This window comes from Pogoniulus pusillus, chromosome 9 (assembly GCF_015220805.1).
Source record: "Pogoniulus pusillus isolate bPogPus1 chromosome 9, bPogPus1.pri, whole genome shotgun sequence".
NCBI lineage: Eukaryota > Metazoa > Chordata > Aves > Piciformes > Lybiidae > Pogoniulus > Pogoniulus pusillus.
The window spans coordinates 12,346,223-12,362,409 of record NC_087272.1 but is presented as its reverse complement, the minus strand read 5'-3'; the positions used below and the strand labels follow the sequence as shown (position 1 = coordinate 12,362,409).

General features: G+C 47.6%; 1 protein-coding gene across 22 annotated transcripts in view; it reads left to right on the top strand.

The window, feature by feature from the left end:
* The window catches only part of ADGRL3 (adhesion G protein-coupled receptor L3), a 667,301-nt gene that overhangs the window by 162,505 nt on the left and 488,609 nt on the right, over positions 1-16,187 (top strand). For 6 of the 22 annotated variants that reach the window (XM_064148540.1, XM_064148536.1, XM_064148544.1 and 3 more), the window contains exon 1: positions 9,047-9,311. The exons of 2 other annotated variants lie outside the window; for them this stretch is intronic. The gene's annotated coding sequence lies outside the window, so the exon portion shown is untranslated. Of the gene's footprint in view, positions 1-9,046; positions 9,312-16,187 lie in introns of those variants that run through there. 14 more of the 22 variants (XM_064148523.1, XM_064148525.1, XM_064148530.1 and 11 more) reach the window with 4 other exon arrangements.

Genomic DNA, 16,187 nt, shown 5'->3' with positions numbered 1-16,187 from the left:
TATATACAATTATATACAGAAATATACAATGGATAAACAATACAAAAAGCACAACTCCCCTCCCAGAAACCTGAGTCCCCAGGAGGGGCTCTCAAACCACCCCAACACCTCCCCCCGGCCCTCTCAACCTTACCCCAGTTCTCAGGAAGAAAAGAGGTGCAGCCAAGAGGTTAGGGAGCAAGGTTAGTAGGAGCAGGGTTAATGAGATGTGACCAGGTCCAAGGCAAAAGCAAGAGTGAAAGACAAAATGGAAAAAAAGTCTTTCTTCTTCCCAGAGTTCTCAGCGAGACTGTGAGAGAAGTTGACATCAATTGTTTTTCATTTCACTGCCTGTTATCTAGTTCTGTTACCAAAACACTCCAGCTTGCTTCAAACTAGCACAATCCACCCCTGTCTACTTCGCTCAGAGTATCGCTGAGAATTATCCAATCTAATCTAAACCAATATTTACACTAAAACAATATATATACAAGTTCAGTTCACACTTCAATCAGATGTAGGTGATTCAAAAGCTCAGAACAGGGACTCCCAGGTGATGTTGGGTTCGTGCTCACATACTGTAGATGCTATCGTAGATTCTCTCAGTGTTGGGCGCCGATGTTATCTAGAACAGAAAACTCCTAACAACTTGAATTTAAATTCTCTCAGCTAAGGTTAAATTTCTCTGTGGAATACACTGGATTTCACCATTCTCCTGCATTACCCAGTATGTATGACCAGGACCTTCAGCAGAAACCACCCCTCGGACAGGTTTCCCTTCACCCGAAGGAGAAAATACCCAAACAGTTTTCCCTAACAGATTCTTCTCACGTACAACAGGAACTTTATCACCGTCTACTGTTTGGACCAAATCTGATTGTGCAGGTCCTGCTCTGTTTACTGAACCTCTACTATTTACCAACCAGGTAGCTTGTGCTAAATGTTTGTCCCAGTTTTTTAGAGTTCCACCCCCCATGGCTTTTAGGGTGGTTTTCAGCAAACCATTGTAGCGTTCAATCTTCCCTGAAGCTGGTGCATAGTAGGGTATATGATAGATCCATTCAATACCATGCTCTTTGGCCCAGTTTTTCACAAGATTGTTCTTGAAATGAGTACCATTGTCTGACTCAATTCTCTCTGGAGTTCCATGTCTCCACAAGATCTGTCTCTCCAAACCAACAATGGTGTTACGTGCAGTAGCATGTGGAACTGGATAGGTTTCCAACCATCCAGTGCTGGCTTCTACCATCGTTAGCACATACTGCTTGCCAGAACGAGATCTAGGTAAAGTGATGTAGTCAATCTGCCAGGCTTCACCATACTTGTACTTTGACCATCTCTCACCATACCATAAGGGCTTGATTCGCTTAGCCTGCTTAATAGCAGCACAAATGTCACAGTCATAGATGACTTGGGTGATAGCGTCCATGGACAAGTCAATTGACCTATCACGAGCCCATCGGTATGTTCCATCTCTGCCTTGATGTCCAGATGAATCATGGGCCCACCGAGCTAAGAACAGCTCACCTCGGTGTTTCCAATCAAGGTCAATGTCAAGATCAGAGTTGGTATCAACTTGAGCAATCTTAGCAGCTTGGTCTGCCTGCTGGTTATGTTGATGTTCCTCAGTAGCTCTGCTCTTAGGCATGTGTGCATCTACGTGCCGCACCTTCACTGGAGTTCTCTCCAGCCGTACATCAATGTCCTGCCATAGATCAGCACACCAAATAGGCTTTCCTTTCCTCTGCCAACCATTCTTCTTCCAGTCCTTTAGCCAACCCCATAGAGCATTGGCTACCATCCACGAGTCGGTGTAGAGGTAAAGGATAGGCCAATTCTCACGTTCAGCCACATCAAGAGCAAGTTGAACAGCTTTTACCTCAGCGAACTGACTGGATTCTCCTTCGCCATCTTTCGTTTCGGTAACTCTTCTGGTTGGACTCCAAACCGCTGACTTCCATATTCGCTTGTTCCCAACAAGACGACAGGAACCATCTGTGAACAAAGCATAGTTCTTTTCCTGATCAGAGAGATCACCATAGGGAGGAGCTTCATCAGCACGAGTTATTTTCTCCTCCGGAGGTTTGGAACAGTCTGTGCCTTCCGGCCAGTTGGTGATCACCTCCACCAGACCAGGTCGGTCAAGATTACCCATTCGTGCTCGTTGGGTTATCAAAGCCATCCATTTAGACCAGGTTGCATCTGTGGCATGATGAGGTGATGAACCTTTGCCCTTGAACATCCAGTTAAGAACTGGCAGTCTAGGAGCTAAAAGCAATTGTGACTCAGTTCCAATCACTTCAGAAGCTGCTTTCACTCCCTCATAGGCTGCTAGAATCTCTTTCTCAGTTGCTGTGTAATTTGTCTCTGAACCTCTGTAACAACGTCCCCAGAAACCAAGTGGACGACCACGTGTCTCATTTGGAGCTCTCTGCCAAAGACTCCAAGTTGGACCATTGTCACTGGCAGCCGTGTACAGAATGTTTTTAATGTCCGGACCAGATCTCACAGGTCCCAAGCCCACTGCATGGACTACTTCTCGTTTGATTTGATCAAAGGCTGCTTGTTGTTCAGGTCCCCACTCGAAATTGTTTCTCTTACGAGTCACATCATGCAGAGGTTTGACAATCTGACTGAAACCAGGAATGTGTAGTCTCCAAAATCCCACCACACCAAGAAAAGAAAGTGTGTCCTTCTTACTGGTGGGAACTGCCATGGTAGAGACTTTGTTGATCACATCCTGAGGAATGTAACGGCGACCATCCTGCCACCGCACTCCCAGAAACTGAATTTCTTTGGCAGGTCCTTTGACCTTGTCTCTCTTAATGGCAAAACCTGCTTGCAACAGAATGTCAATGATTTTGTTACCTTTCTCGAAGACTTCCTCAGCAGTTTGGCCCCACACAATGATGTCGTCGATGTACTGGATGTGCTCTGGAGCTTTACCTTTCTCCAGTGCATTGTGGATGACTGAGTGACAGATGGTTGAGCTGTGTTTCCACCCCTGAGGCAAACGATTGAACTGGTACTGGATTCCTCTCCAGGTGAATGCAAACTGAGGCCTGCACTCCTTTGCTATGGGAATAGAGAAGAAAGCATTAGCAATGTCTATGGTTGCATACCATTTAGCCTCCTTTGATTCCAGCTCGTACTGGAGTTCCAGCATGTCCGGCACAGCTGCACTCATGGGTGGCGTCACCTCGTTGAGGGCACGAAAGTCAACTGTCAGTCTCCAGTCGCCCGTAGGTTTGCGCACAGGCCAGATGGGACTGTTGAAAGGTGAATGAGCTTTCTCGATGACAGCCTGACTCTCCAATTGACGAATCAGCTGATGAATGGGCAACAAAGAGTCACGGTTAGTTCTGTACTGCCTATGATGAACAGTTTGAGTTGCAATTGGCACTTCCAGGTCCTCTATGTCATGATGTCCCACAACTGCAGATTCATCAGAAAGTTCAGGTCTAACAGACAATTTCAATTTATCATCCTCAATCTCTACAGATGCTATTCCAAAAGCCCATTTGTGACCCTTAGGATCTTTGAAACAACCTTGTCTCAAAAAGTCAATTCCCAAAATGCAAGGCGCATCAGGACCAGTTACAATAGTATGTGTCTTCCACTCTTTACCAGTTAAACTGATCTCAGCCTGTACCTTAGTTAACTCTTGAGATCCACCAGTGATTCCAAAGATAGAAATGGACTCTGTCCCTTTGCAATTTGATGGCAATAGAGTACACTGAGCACCTGTGTCAACTAAAGCCCTGTATTTCCGAACTCTTGAACTGCCAGGCCACCTAATGAATACATTCCAATAGATTCGGTTCTCTCCACTATCCCTTTCCTCCTCCTGGCTGGAGGCAGGGCACCCCTAATGCTGAACATGGCATGTAGGGTGTACACAGTGATTGGTGTTGTTGCGAGAGGAATTGCAACTGTTGGAACAATTGCAGTTGCTCTCAGGAGCTGAAGAAGTGACAGCTACTTTCCTGGCATTATTGCCTCTGTTTCTGCCACTCTGCAGATCCTTGACTCTCTTTGAAAGAGCTGAAGTAGGTTTACCATCCCATTTGTTCATGTTCTCCCCGTATGTGTCACGCAGAAGTATCCACAGTGACGCACGTGATTGCTGCTGTCTGGGTGGAATTTGTCTCCTCCTGGGCTGGAATTGCCTTGCAGGAGGTGGGCGTCTGTTCCTGACTGCAGAAACATGCACCCATTCAGATGATGCAGGAACGGTATCCTTTACCAGATTGGTAATGTTTTTGAGATCCTCCTTCAGTTCTTTCATGGTATCTTTAATCTCTGTGGTCATAGTTTGTATGGCAGAGACTAGGCCAGAATGTGACAAGCTGTCCTCAATCTGCCTGAGCTGGTCAGTGAATTCACCAACAGTGAAAGATCTTCCATTATCACTCCTTGCTAGGAACTTACTGGCCAAGATGTTAGCATAGGATGAAGGAGCAAGCTTAATCAGCTTCTTCATGAGACCTGTTCCCAAAGGAATATCGTCAGGCTCATGAGTACCATGATCTCCATAAAGCACTTCCTTCACAGCAAACTCCTTCAGAAGCTTAATTCCCTGCTCAATGGTGTTCCACTTCTTGGCAGCCCATGGCAAATCATCTCGGGAAGGATATCTCATAGCCACAGCCAACAAAAGGCGTGTCCACAAGCTAACCCTACCAAGAGGACTTGCTAGGTGTTTGTCCACTCCACTCTCTTTAGTGAGTGGTCCCAGCTGCTTGGCAGACTTGTCTCCTACCTGCAGAGCATTAGCACCAATGCCACGGCATCTCACTAGCCAGCTTAAGATTGGCTCACCTGATTCCCTTGTGTATTCCTTCCTAACTTCCCTGACCTCTCTGAGTGGATCCTTGGAGCCTTGGATGTCATCTTCCTCCTCTTCCTCCTGTTGTTCTGGTGGTGCCGGGCCTAACACAATCTTCCTCATAGCATTCCTAAACTCATGGGAACCATCCTCTCTCTTAGCAGCTAACCTCGCAGCACTCCTCTCACTTGAGTATTGTTGTCTCAGCACATCTACAAGGTCTCGCAGACTAACTGCCTCCTCTTCCTCTTCTTGCTGCTGATCACCAGAGGTCCCATCTCTTACATCCTCCTGCGAACCACTCTTTGTCTTAGCTTTTGCCTTAGCAGGTGCCAGAAGGGCCTGAGCAGCAACAGACTTGGATGTGTCTGCTGGAGGATTTGAATCTTTAGGAGTCTGACTTGGAGGGTTTGAATCCTTAGGGGTCTGACCTGGAGCTTGTGAGTTCAAATCTGCCTTGCTTTTAACAGGAGGATTTTGGTTCTGGTCTGCTGGCTGGGGGTTTGAATTGGCTGAGCTGGTGTCATTAGGATTTGGACTGACTGGGCTAGCGTTACCAGCACTAGTAGTATTATTAACATTAGTGGGATTATTTGCCTGTCCTCCTGGGATGCCTGCCAACCCCGATGTGTTTTCATTTTTGCTAGGAACATTCTGATTTTGGGTACCTGCCTGTCCTCCTGAGGCTCTTACCGAACTCTGCCCATTGTTTTTGTTTTTGTTATCAGTGTTTATGTTAGTGGCAGGAACACTGGCTGTGTTCCCAGCACTTGGAGAAGGAGGGGCAGAGGCTGGCAAGGGGGAAGCCGATAACTGTGTTCCCTTGTTTTGCTGTGAAAGAGACTGCTTCTGAGACACAGAATTTTTCCTAGCTCTTACAGAAGCTGGTTTTGAATTTTTCACCAATAATGCCAAAATTAATATGAATATTAAAATCATGAGGCAAATATTAAAAATTGTGAGAAGAAAAACAGTTTTACACGAGCATGTACCTATGCAAACAGTTGGAATTCCTGTCTTAGGCTGAATAACTCTCATTAGAGCCATATTTAAAGCAGAATTTCCATTGATTGTCACATTATTGACCAGAGCTCCTGTAATGTCCTTGGTAATATTCTCAGAGATATTAAAACCAGCATAACCAAGAATAAAATCACCCCAGCTCCAGAACATGTTTGAAAGCTTAACTTTAGCCTTATTATAAGCCAGATCAATGAAATAAGCAACAATTTGACCTTTTAACCAACTAAATACCAAGAAAACAAAACCAGACCAGAGCAATGCACCAACCAAATACAATAGCTGCTTGATTAGCTTCATCTTAATTCCCAGAGCTAATTTCCACTCACTCCAAAATATCTAGCCCCACGTTGGGAAAGCCAATTAAAAATGTGATGGTTTGGGGGTTACCCCGCCCCCCCACACTTTTGAATTTGCCCCAGCTAACTCAGACGGCCTCTGGGAATATAGATGAAGCAATTTATTTACAGCTAGCAGAATTTACAAGCAGCTATTTACAATATATACAGTTATATACAATTATATACAGAAATATACAATGGATAAACAATACAAAAAGCACAACTCCCCTCCCAGAAACCTGAGTCCCCAGGAGGGGCTCTCAAACCACCCCAACACCTCCCCCCGGCCCTCTCAACCTTACCCCAGTTCTCAGGAAGAAAAGAGGTGCAGCCAAGAGGTTAGGGAGCAAGGTTAGTAGGAGCAGGGTTAATGAGATGTGACCAGGTCCAAGGCAAAAGCAAGAGTGAAAGACAAAATGGAAAAAAAGTCTTTCTTCTTCCCAGAGTTCTCAGCGAGACTGTGAGAGAAGTTGACATCAGTTGTTTTCATTTCACTGCCTGTTATCTAGTTCTGTTACCAAAACACTCCAGCTTGCTTCAAACTAGCACACCATAGAATGGTTTAAGTTGGAAGAGATCTCAAAGCTCATCCAGTTCCAACTTCCTGCCATAGGCAGGGACACCTCCCACTAGAACAGGTGGCACATGGCCTCATCCAGCCTGGCCTTGAACACCTCCAGGGAGGAAGCATTCACAGCCTCACTGGGCAACCCATTCCAGTGTCTCACCACTCTCACTGTAAAGAACCCTTTTCCTAACATCTAGTTTGAATCTCCCCTCTTCCAGTTTAAACCCATTACCTCTCATCCTGCCATTACAAGACCTTGTAAATAATCCCTCCACAGCCTTCCTGTAGGCCCCCTTCAGATACTGGAAGGCCACTATAAGGTCTCCTTGAAGCCTTCTCTTCTGCAGTCTGAAAAGCCCCAGTTCTCATAGCCTGTCCTCATAGCAGAGCTGCTCCAGCCCTCTGATCATCTTTGTGGCCCTCCTCCAGACTCACTCCAACAGTTCCATGTCCTTTTTTTGTGCTGGGGGCTCCAGAACTGCACACAGTACTCCAGGTGGGGTTTGTATCAGGAATAATGTGGCCAGCAGGAGTAAGGAAGAGGTTGCCCCTCTGTATTCAGTACTGGCAAGGGCACACCTCAAGTACTGCTTTCAGTTTTGAGGCCCTCACTACAGGAAAGATACTGAGGTGCTGGAGCATGCCTGGAGAAAGGCAGCAAAGCTGGTGGAGGGTCTGGAGAACAGGTCTGGTGAGGAGCAGCTGAGGATTGTTCAGCCTGGGAAAGAGGAGGCTGAGAGGAGACATCATTGCTTTCTACAACTCCTTTAAAGGAGGCTGCAGTGAGATGGGGGTCGGTCTCTTCTCCTTAGAAGCAGGTGACAGGAGAGGAAACAGCTTGAAATTTTGCCAGGTGAGGTTTCGGTTGAAGATTAGGAAAAAATGTCTTTGCTACAAGAGTGGTCAGGGCTTGGAACAGGCTGCCCAGGGAGGTGGTGCAGTCACCATGCCTGGAGGGGCTCAAGAAATGTGTGCACATGACACTTTGGGACATGGCTGAATGGCCATGGTGATGTTAGCTTGATGGTTGTACTCAGTGATCTTAGAGGTCTTGTCAAACCAAAATGATGCAGTGATTCCGTGGTGCCTTGCTCAGTAACAATAAATCCTTTGTGGATGGGACCTTCACCAGGAACTGTGTCAGCCAGGGGAAATAGGCTGCACCCGAGAAAGCTCTCATGGCTGCTGCCACTGGACTCACAGAGTCACAGGATGGTAGGGGTTGGAAGGGACTTCTGAAAATCATCCAGTCCAACCCCCTGGCAGAGAAGGATTACCTAGGGCAGGTCACACAGGAACATCTACTGGCAGCCTTGAAATTCTCCAGAGATGGGCACTTCACCACCATTTTGTGCAGCCTGTTCCAGTGCTCTGTCACCCTCAAAGTAGAGAAGTTCTTTGTCATGTTGAGATGGAACTTTATGTACAAGTTATGCCCACTGGCCCTTGTCCTGTCACTGGACAGCACTGAAAAGAGTCTGGGTGCACCTTCCTGACACCCATTCCTTAGACCTTTGCAAGCATTAACGAGATCCCACCTCGGCTTGCTCTCCTCTGAGCTAAAGAGTCCCAGCTCTCTGAGCCTGAACTCTGACACCGCAGCTCTGCTAATGGGGGCATTCCTCCACCTGCTGCTCTTCTCCCTCCATCAGGTGGCAATGGTGCTGCTGCTGGAAGCCTGCAGCAGAGCTGGGCAGAATGTGTCCTTTGTTGGAGCAAGTCCAGCTCCTGTTTTGATTGCTTCCTCCTGCGTGGCCTCGCACAGAGCTGCAGTGTGATCCCTCCAGGTTGCTGAATGCCAGCTCCCTTTGTCTGGCCTTGGGGGGGTTATTAACGAGCTGTTCCGTGTGGCTGCTGAGCAGAGGGGTGGGGAGGGATGGATGGATGGAGGGATGGATGGATGGATGGATGGATGAATGCCTTTTTGTATTACCCAGGCATCAACCAGAAGTGCTTTGTAGTAACAGAAAGGAACAGACAGGGGAGCCCTTGTAAATGCATTTAGAAGAAGCTGTGGAGGTGGTGGTGAAGCAGGTTTGCATTTGCGGCTTGGGGAGCGGAGGACAAGTGAGCGACCATGGCAGCCCTGCGCCCCGGGAGCCGCGCTGGGTCTCTGTGCCAGCATGGCAGAGCGGCGCTCCGTGCTCTGCTCTGACCCACGCCGCGCCCAGGCCACCAAAAGGCAGACACAACGCACAGAGGCCGAGAAGTTGTTTTCCTCTGCTGCCACAGCTGCAGCTAACGAGCAGGGAGGTTGCAGTCACCAGGCTGCCCATGTGCGCTGAGTGTGGGCCCGCAGCCGGCCCCGCTCTCCTGAAGGAGCCTGATGGCTCCCAGCTGTGCGCAGGGGAGGAGGCGTTTAGCGCTTCCCCGTGAGAGGGCTGCCGGAGGCAGGGCTGAAGGGGCTCTCCTGCCCGAAGATGGCTGTAAGGAGTTGCTGGTGCGGGCAGGGCGGCAGGCAGTGGCTCGGTGATCGCAGGCGGATAGCTGTTGGAAGGGACTTGTGGCGGTGTTGACTCCAGTCACCATGTGAGAGCGGCCGCAGCCGGAGCTGCTCGCCCGGGGCCACGTCCAGGTGAGTCTTGAGCGTGTCCGGAGGCCCAAGCTCCGCCGCCCGTCCGTGCGCTCTGGCCCGGAGCTCTGCCGCCTCGGCGGGAGGGCAGGTTCTGCTGCCGCTGGAGCCACAGCTAATGCTGCTCCGCAGAACGTGGAAGGTGCGCTTCGGGCCGGGAGGGCTTTCAGCTCCTCTTCCTCGGCAGAAGGCGGCTGTCGGGTCCGGTGGAGCTGAATTGTTTGTGCCGGGGCCTGAGCCCATGCTGTTTATCTCTCATGCCTGGCCAGTGTGCAGGGGTCCTCTCTGCTCCCCTCTCTTCCCGCCTCTCCTTTTGCCTAAGCCACGGGAAATATTTTCCTTGGTGTTCCAAAGGTGTTCTGCTTGGGTGTGCAGCACAAAACTGGCCTGTGCCTAAACTTAAAATGTACTGAAATGAAAATTAGGAGCTTCTCAAACGAGAATCCCTGAGTGGTGGTTGTGATGCTCTTCAGCCAGAGCCTGAAAGAAGAACTGGGGTATGAAGAGCATCATAGAATGGTTTCATTTGAAGGGGCCTTTCAGATCATAGCATGATAGAACGTTAGGAGTTGAATGGGACTTCTGGATATTGAGTTAAACTCCCCTGCCAAGGCAGGATCACCTGGTGCAGGTCACACCAGGCAGGAGCACATGCAGGTCGATCTGGAAAGTCTCCAGAGAAGGAGACACCACAGCCTCTCAGAGAGCCTGTTGCAGTTCTGTGACAGCCTCACATTAAAGAAGTTTTTCCTCGTGTTGAGGTGGATCTTCCTGTGTTCTAGACTATACCTGGTTTTCCTTGTCCTGTTACTGGGCACTATCAAAAAGAGCCTGGCACCTTCATCTTGACAGCCACCTCTTGGGTATTTGCAGAGATTAGTAAAATCCTCCCTTAGTCTTTTCAAGACTGAAGAGCCCCAAAGTGTCTGTTTCTTTTTTCATGAGAGGTATCCCCCCAGTCATCCTCGGAGCCTCCCTTGGACTCTCTCCAGTAGATTGCTGTCTGAGAGAAGCCCAGACCGGGGTACAGTATTTGAGATGTGCTCTCACCAGGGCAGGTTATCTCCCTGGACCTGTTGGGAAAAAAAAAAAACCCTTTTCTTGGTGCACCTCAGGATACCATTGGTCCTTTTGTCCGCAAGAGCACATTGCTGTCCCATCAGTAAGTTCTTGCCTACTAGGACTCCAAGGGCCTCACCTATGGAGGTGCGTTCCAGGAGCACAGCCTCTAGTTTATGCTGGTGCCTGGTGTTAACCTCTCTAGATGCAGGACTCTGCCCCTGTCCTTTTGCATTTCATGAGGCTTCCCTTTGCCCAGGTCTCCATCTTGTCCCCTCTGTGCCATTTGCTGCCTTGTATTACTGCTGTTTGGAAGGGTTTGCAGTGTTTGGGTGACTTGGGGAAAAGTGGCTGCAGGACACGAATAGGCTGTGGATCACTTTGCATCTCCAGAGCCCTGTCTTCATTATCATGCAGCACAAGTGGCTGTTGGCAGAAGGACAAATTCCACCGTAAATTATGCGTGATTTCCATGAGGAGCTCATTAATTCCCTCAACACCGGATTTTGGTGGTTGCATTTGTAAGGGGTGTCACTTTAAACACCCCTCCAACATCTTTGCTTCTCTCTGCCGACTCGGTGTGTGTGCTGGGAGATGATAAACAGGAGCTGGTGTGTGTACATAAATACAGGCCTGTGGGCACACCTCAAAAACAGGATCAGTGAGGAGAAGCACCTTGTGCATAGCAGCGGTGCCTGTGGTACATGTTAGCTGCCTGCTTTGGCAATTTCTCCTTCCTCAAGGTTTGCATGTCATCAACCATGCAAGTTGTGTTGTGCTTAGTGATGGAATTGTAGAATCCCTTTTGTTGGAGATAACCTTTGAGGTCACAGAAGAATTGTAGTTGACACAGACCTTTGAGAGCATAAAGTCGTGGAATCTCTGAAGCAGACCTCTGAAATCATCAAGTCCAGCCTTTCTCTAACTCTGCAAAGTCTGGTGCTAAACCATGTGCCTCAGCACTACATCACCATTATCTAACTTTTTCTTCTTGATTTTTATTGCTGAGCAGAGACCATAATGCCTGCTGTGCTAGTTTGAAGCTAGGTAGAATGTTTTGGTGAGAAGAAATAGATTACAGGCTGGGAAAGGCAAACAAGGGTGGTGTCTACTTCACTTGTAGGCTTGCTGAGAGATATAAAAATCAAAACATAAAGGCACTACTCCTGCTGGGAAGATCTGAGCTGCATCTCTCTCTCTAACCTCACTCTCCATTTCTCTGCAGTCTCTCTGATTAATCCACTTAGCTTCCTAACCCCCTGGCCAAACCTCCATTCTTCCTTGGCACTGGGGCAAGGTTTAGAGGGGCAGGGGGAAGATGAAGGGGTGGTTGGAAGCCCCTCCTGGAGACTCAGGTTTCTGGGAGGGCTGTTGTGTTTCTGTATTACCTTTTTCATTGTATATTTCTGTATATAAATGTACATTCTGTAAAGACCTGCTTGTATATTGAGCTCAGCTGTAAATAATAAGCTTCATTCAATTTCCAGAGCCAGCTGAGTCTAGTCTGGGTGATTTCCAAAGTGTGTGGGTAGTGGGTAACACCCAAACCATCACACCTGGTCAGGCATTAGGATATGTTGCCCAGGACTTGGTGGGGAGTTGCTGTCCCTGGAGGTGTTCAGGAAAGCTGTGGGCATGGCACTTTGGAATATGGTTTAATGGCCACGGTGGTGTTAGATCAGTGGTTGGACTTGATGATCTTAGCAGTCTTTTTCCACAGGAAATAATTCCACCATTCTCTGATTCTAATGCTTGTTATCTGCTGCAATGGCACTGTTTTAAGGGCTTCCTTTCCTGGGGCAGCCTTTGCATTGGCTTCAGGAGAAACAAGATTTATTCCTGAGCAAGCAGTGCCATTCTATGGGACAAGCCTTTGTCTTTTTTTTCCCCCTTATATGTTCCCAGAATTGTGTCAGGTTTGAAGGGGCTCCCAGGATCATCTGGTTCAAACATTTTAGGCAATAGAGTTGAAGTGAGATGGCTCAGTGCCCTGTTGAGGGTCTTGTTGTTTTTTTTTTCTACTCTGCTGTAACTTAGAAGTTTCACTAAAATATTTTGTTCACTTGGGCTAAAATACTGTCTGGAATATTGTGTCCAGTCCTGGCCCCTCAGTTCAAGAAGTACCTCAGGGTACTGCTTGAAAGAGTCCAGCACAGAGCCACAAAGATGCTGGAGGCAGTGGAACATCTCCCTGCTGAGGAAAGGCTGAGGGAGCTGGGGCTCTGCAGCTTGGAGAAGAGGAGCCTGAGGGGAGACCTCATCAGTAAAAACGCGAAGGGTAATGCTGGGAGGATGGAGCCAGTGATGCTCAGTGACAGGACAAGAGACAATGGATGCAAGCTGGAGCAGAGGAGGTTCCAGGAGAAAATGAGTGAAAACATTATCACTGTGAGGGTGCCAGAAGACTGGAGCAGAGTGCCCAGAGAGGTTGTGAAGTCTCCTTCTCTGGAGACATTCAAAACCCACCTGGGTGCATTCTTGTGTGACCTGCTCTGGCAGAGAGTTTAGCCCAGATGATGTTTTAAGGTCCTTTTCAACCCCTACCATTCTGTGTAAAACAATATGTGAGGAGGAAAAATGAGCCCTGGGTGGAATTAGTCATTGTTGTTGTTTGTTTTTAAAGTGGGGCCTCTTGTCTCTTGCTGCAGTAGAGATGCAGCTGATAGGCACCCCAGACATAGGTGCTGCTGCAGCTCATGTGTCCAGATAACGCAGTCCATACTTTCACGTTGCTGTTGCATGAAGAAGCACGACCCTCCCGCTCGAGCTGAAAGAATTATATGCTTATTTTCAGCTCGTACTTATTGTTTTAATCCAGCATCTGGAGCTATGTGTTCTCTGACATAGGGCTGACACTGAAATTTGGCTGATGGTGTAAGCGTTTTATCATCCCTTCATGTAGTGTTTGGGTTTAAGTTGCAGCTTATAATTATTTTAAATGGGCAGTTGCTCTGCAGAGGGGGGAAAAAAAACCTACTTCAGCTTGATGCAAACAATAAATGGGAGACAAGCTGCCAGGCTCACCTTTGAAGTCTCTGGCCTAAGGAAACTGTTCCTTGACATCTCATTACTTTCATTCTCTTATGAGAAACAAATGTGGACTTCCTACATGCAGATTAAATATGGTATGAGTTAAGAAAGAGAAGGCAACAGAAGAGGAGGAACCTTGCTGCTTTCAGCTGTGCTTTTGTTTATCAGGACCTAAGTATGCACTTACTATTTTTTGTGACTTCTAAGTTATCATGAGGAAAGAAAAGGGAGTAATATGTTTTTCTCATGACTAGCAATCTGTTGCTCCATATACTGATCATATTGGACATGAGTCAGTAGTGCACACTTACAGCCCAGAAGGCCACTGGTGTCCTAGGCTGCATCAAAAGCAGTGTGCTCAGCAGTTGGAGAGAGGTGAATCTGCCACTCTGGGCTGCTGAGACTTCACCTGGAATACTGCATCCAGCTCTGTGGCCTTCAGCATAGGAAGAACATGAACCTGATGGAGGAGGTCCAGAGAAAGGCCACAGAAATTATCAGGGGGCTGGAAAACCTTTGCTGTGAGGATAGGCTGAGTGAGCTGAGGTTGTTCAGCCAAAAGAAGAGGAGGTTCTGGCAAGACCTATTAGTAGCCTGGAGACAGACTGATTGCAAAAGCCTGCAGTGATAGGATGAGGGACGATGGTTTGGAATGAGAGAAGAGGAATTTTAGATGGATATTAACAACTTTTTCATGAGGGTCATGGAACACTGGAACAGGTTGCCCAGGGAGGTAGAGGCCCCATCTCTGGAGATAATCAAGTCAGGCTCAACAAGGCTCTGAGCAATCTGATCTAGTTGAGGATGTCCATGATGACTGCAGAGGGGTTGGACTGGACAACCTTTGGAGATCTCTTCCATCCCAAACCATTCTACATGCATTCAAAAGAATTGATTGCAGAGGAAAGAACAATATGCCTGTCTGAAGGAACCTGAACATGTAGGTGATGGTTGTTCTTCTGCACGTAGCAGGGCTTTCTCTTCCTTTGGGTGAATTTGTTTCAGTTGCTTGGAGAAAGAAAGATGTTTCAACTTGCAAGGAATGGGGTAATGTAGGGCAGGTTTTCAATGGAGGAGGAGAGAAATCCTCTGGTTCTCTGCTTGTGAACAGCATGTCAGACTTTCCCTGACCTTTTCCTTTTGGCCCTGAGGCTGAAGTCTTATGTTGTGACCTCTCTGCACCACTTACAAGGGGTGGATAAATGTGGTGTTGAAAATGAGAATACAAACATTTTTCTGCAGCAAAACATACTGCACAGGAACTCCTGATATATTTCCCCCCACTAAAAAAGCAATACAGTGCTATTTTCTTCTGTCCTTAACTGTTACAATGGTTGGACTTGATCTTAAAGGTCTTGTCCAACCAAAATAATTTCTATGAACTTGCTTCTTGCAGAAGAGCAACATTTTGATCAATTTAACAAGTCAGGGGAGGTTTAGCTCAGAGATGAAGAAAAAAAACTTTCTTTGCTGTGCCACTCTCACACTGCCTGACCACTTCAATGCCCTGGTAAAATGGCACCTGGTTTCTGGTCAGGCATTGGAACAGGCTACCCAGAGAGCCTGTGAAGTCTCCATCCCTCGAGATGTTGAAGAAATGTGTGGCCATGGCACTGCAGGATATGGTTTATGGCCATGGTGGTGTAAGGTTGATAGATGGGCTTGGTCTTAGAGGGCTTTTCCAACCAAAATAGTTCTCTGATTCTAAGAATTGCGAAGGTAGCAACTGTGCCTTTCCCCTCCTCTTGAATTTGGCGTGTGCTGGGAGGGAGGTGGCTTGGGGGAGAGGTGGTTATGGATTGCAAGCAGCTGGAAACATGCAGTCAAGGCTTGACAGGACAGAGTGCTCCTCTCCTAAGTAGCACATCTTCTCCCTGCTCTAGCAGAAGGTCTCCCTGCCCATGGTGGAGGGGTTGGAATTGGATGATCTTTAAGGTCCTTTCCAACCCAAACCATTCTTAGGTGGTGTCCACCTGCACACTTAACTGTAAACCCTGTGTTTGCTTGGTTATTTTTCTGTAACACTGTGTTTTTGACTACTCAGCACCTCTACAGGCATGCTGGAAATTTTGCTTGTGCTGTCCTTGGTTTAGGTTGGCTAAACCTTTTAGGTCTGGAAATGATTCATGTTTGGGGTTGTTGGAGGAAGGGTTAATATGCATGGGCCAGTTTCTGAGCTGCGCCAATATATGGTACTCTGGAAGGGCACTTGTAATTTCAGGCAACTGCTCCCTTCCAGGCTGAGAGAGAGGCCTGTGTCTGCAAATCTGTGCAACTATCACAGCAAAAAGAAATCTAGGAGCAGTGCCAGGTGATACCATGCAAAAAGCTGATCCCAGCTGTTAATGGTGCACTTTAAGCATCATCTTCTAACACAATGTTATTTCCCAGTGTAGACAAGCTCCTTTTCCCTTGCCCAAACCCATCTCACAGTATGCTGTCATTACTGTACTTTAACTCTGCCTAAAATTGTATGGAAGTTGTAGCTATGGCTCAAACTAGTAGTAGTTGTTGATTTCTTTTTGAGGTGTATCATAGAATGGTTTGGGTTAGGAGGGACTTCCAGAGGTTTAGTCCAGCCTCCCTGAAGCATGCAGCAATGCTTTCCACTAGGTCAGATAGCTCAGAACTTTGTCCATCCTGACCTTGAATATCTGCAGGAATGGGATCTCGGTGCTCTCCCTGGGCAACCTGTTCCAGTGTTCCCCTACCTTCATGGTGCAGAATTTATTCCTTATATCCAGTTTGAATCTGCTTGTCTCCCATTTCAAACCATTGCCCCTCATTCTA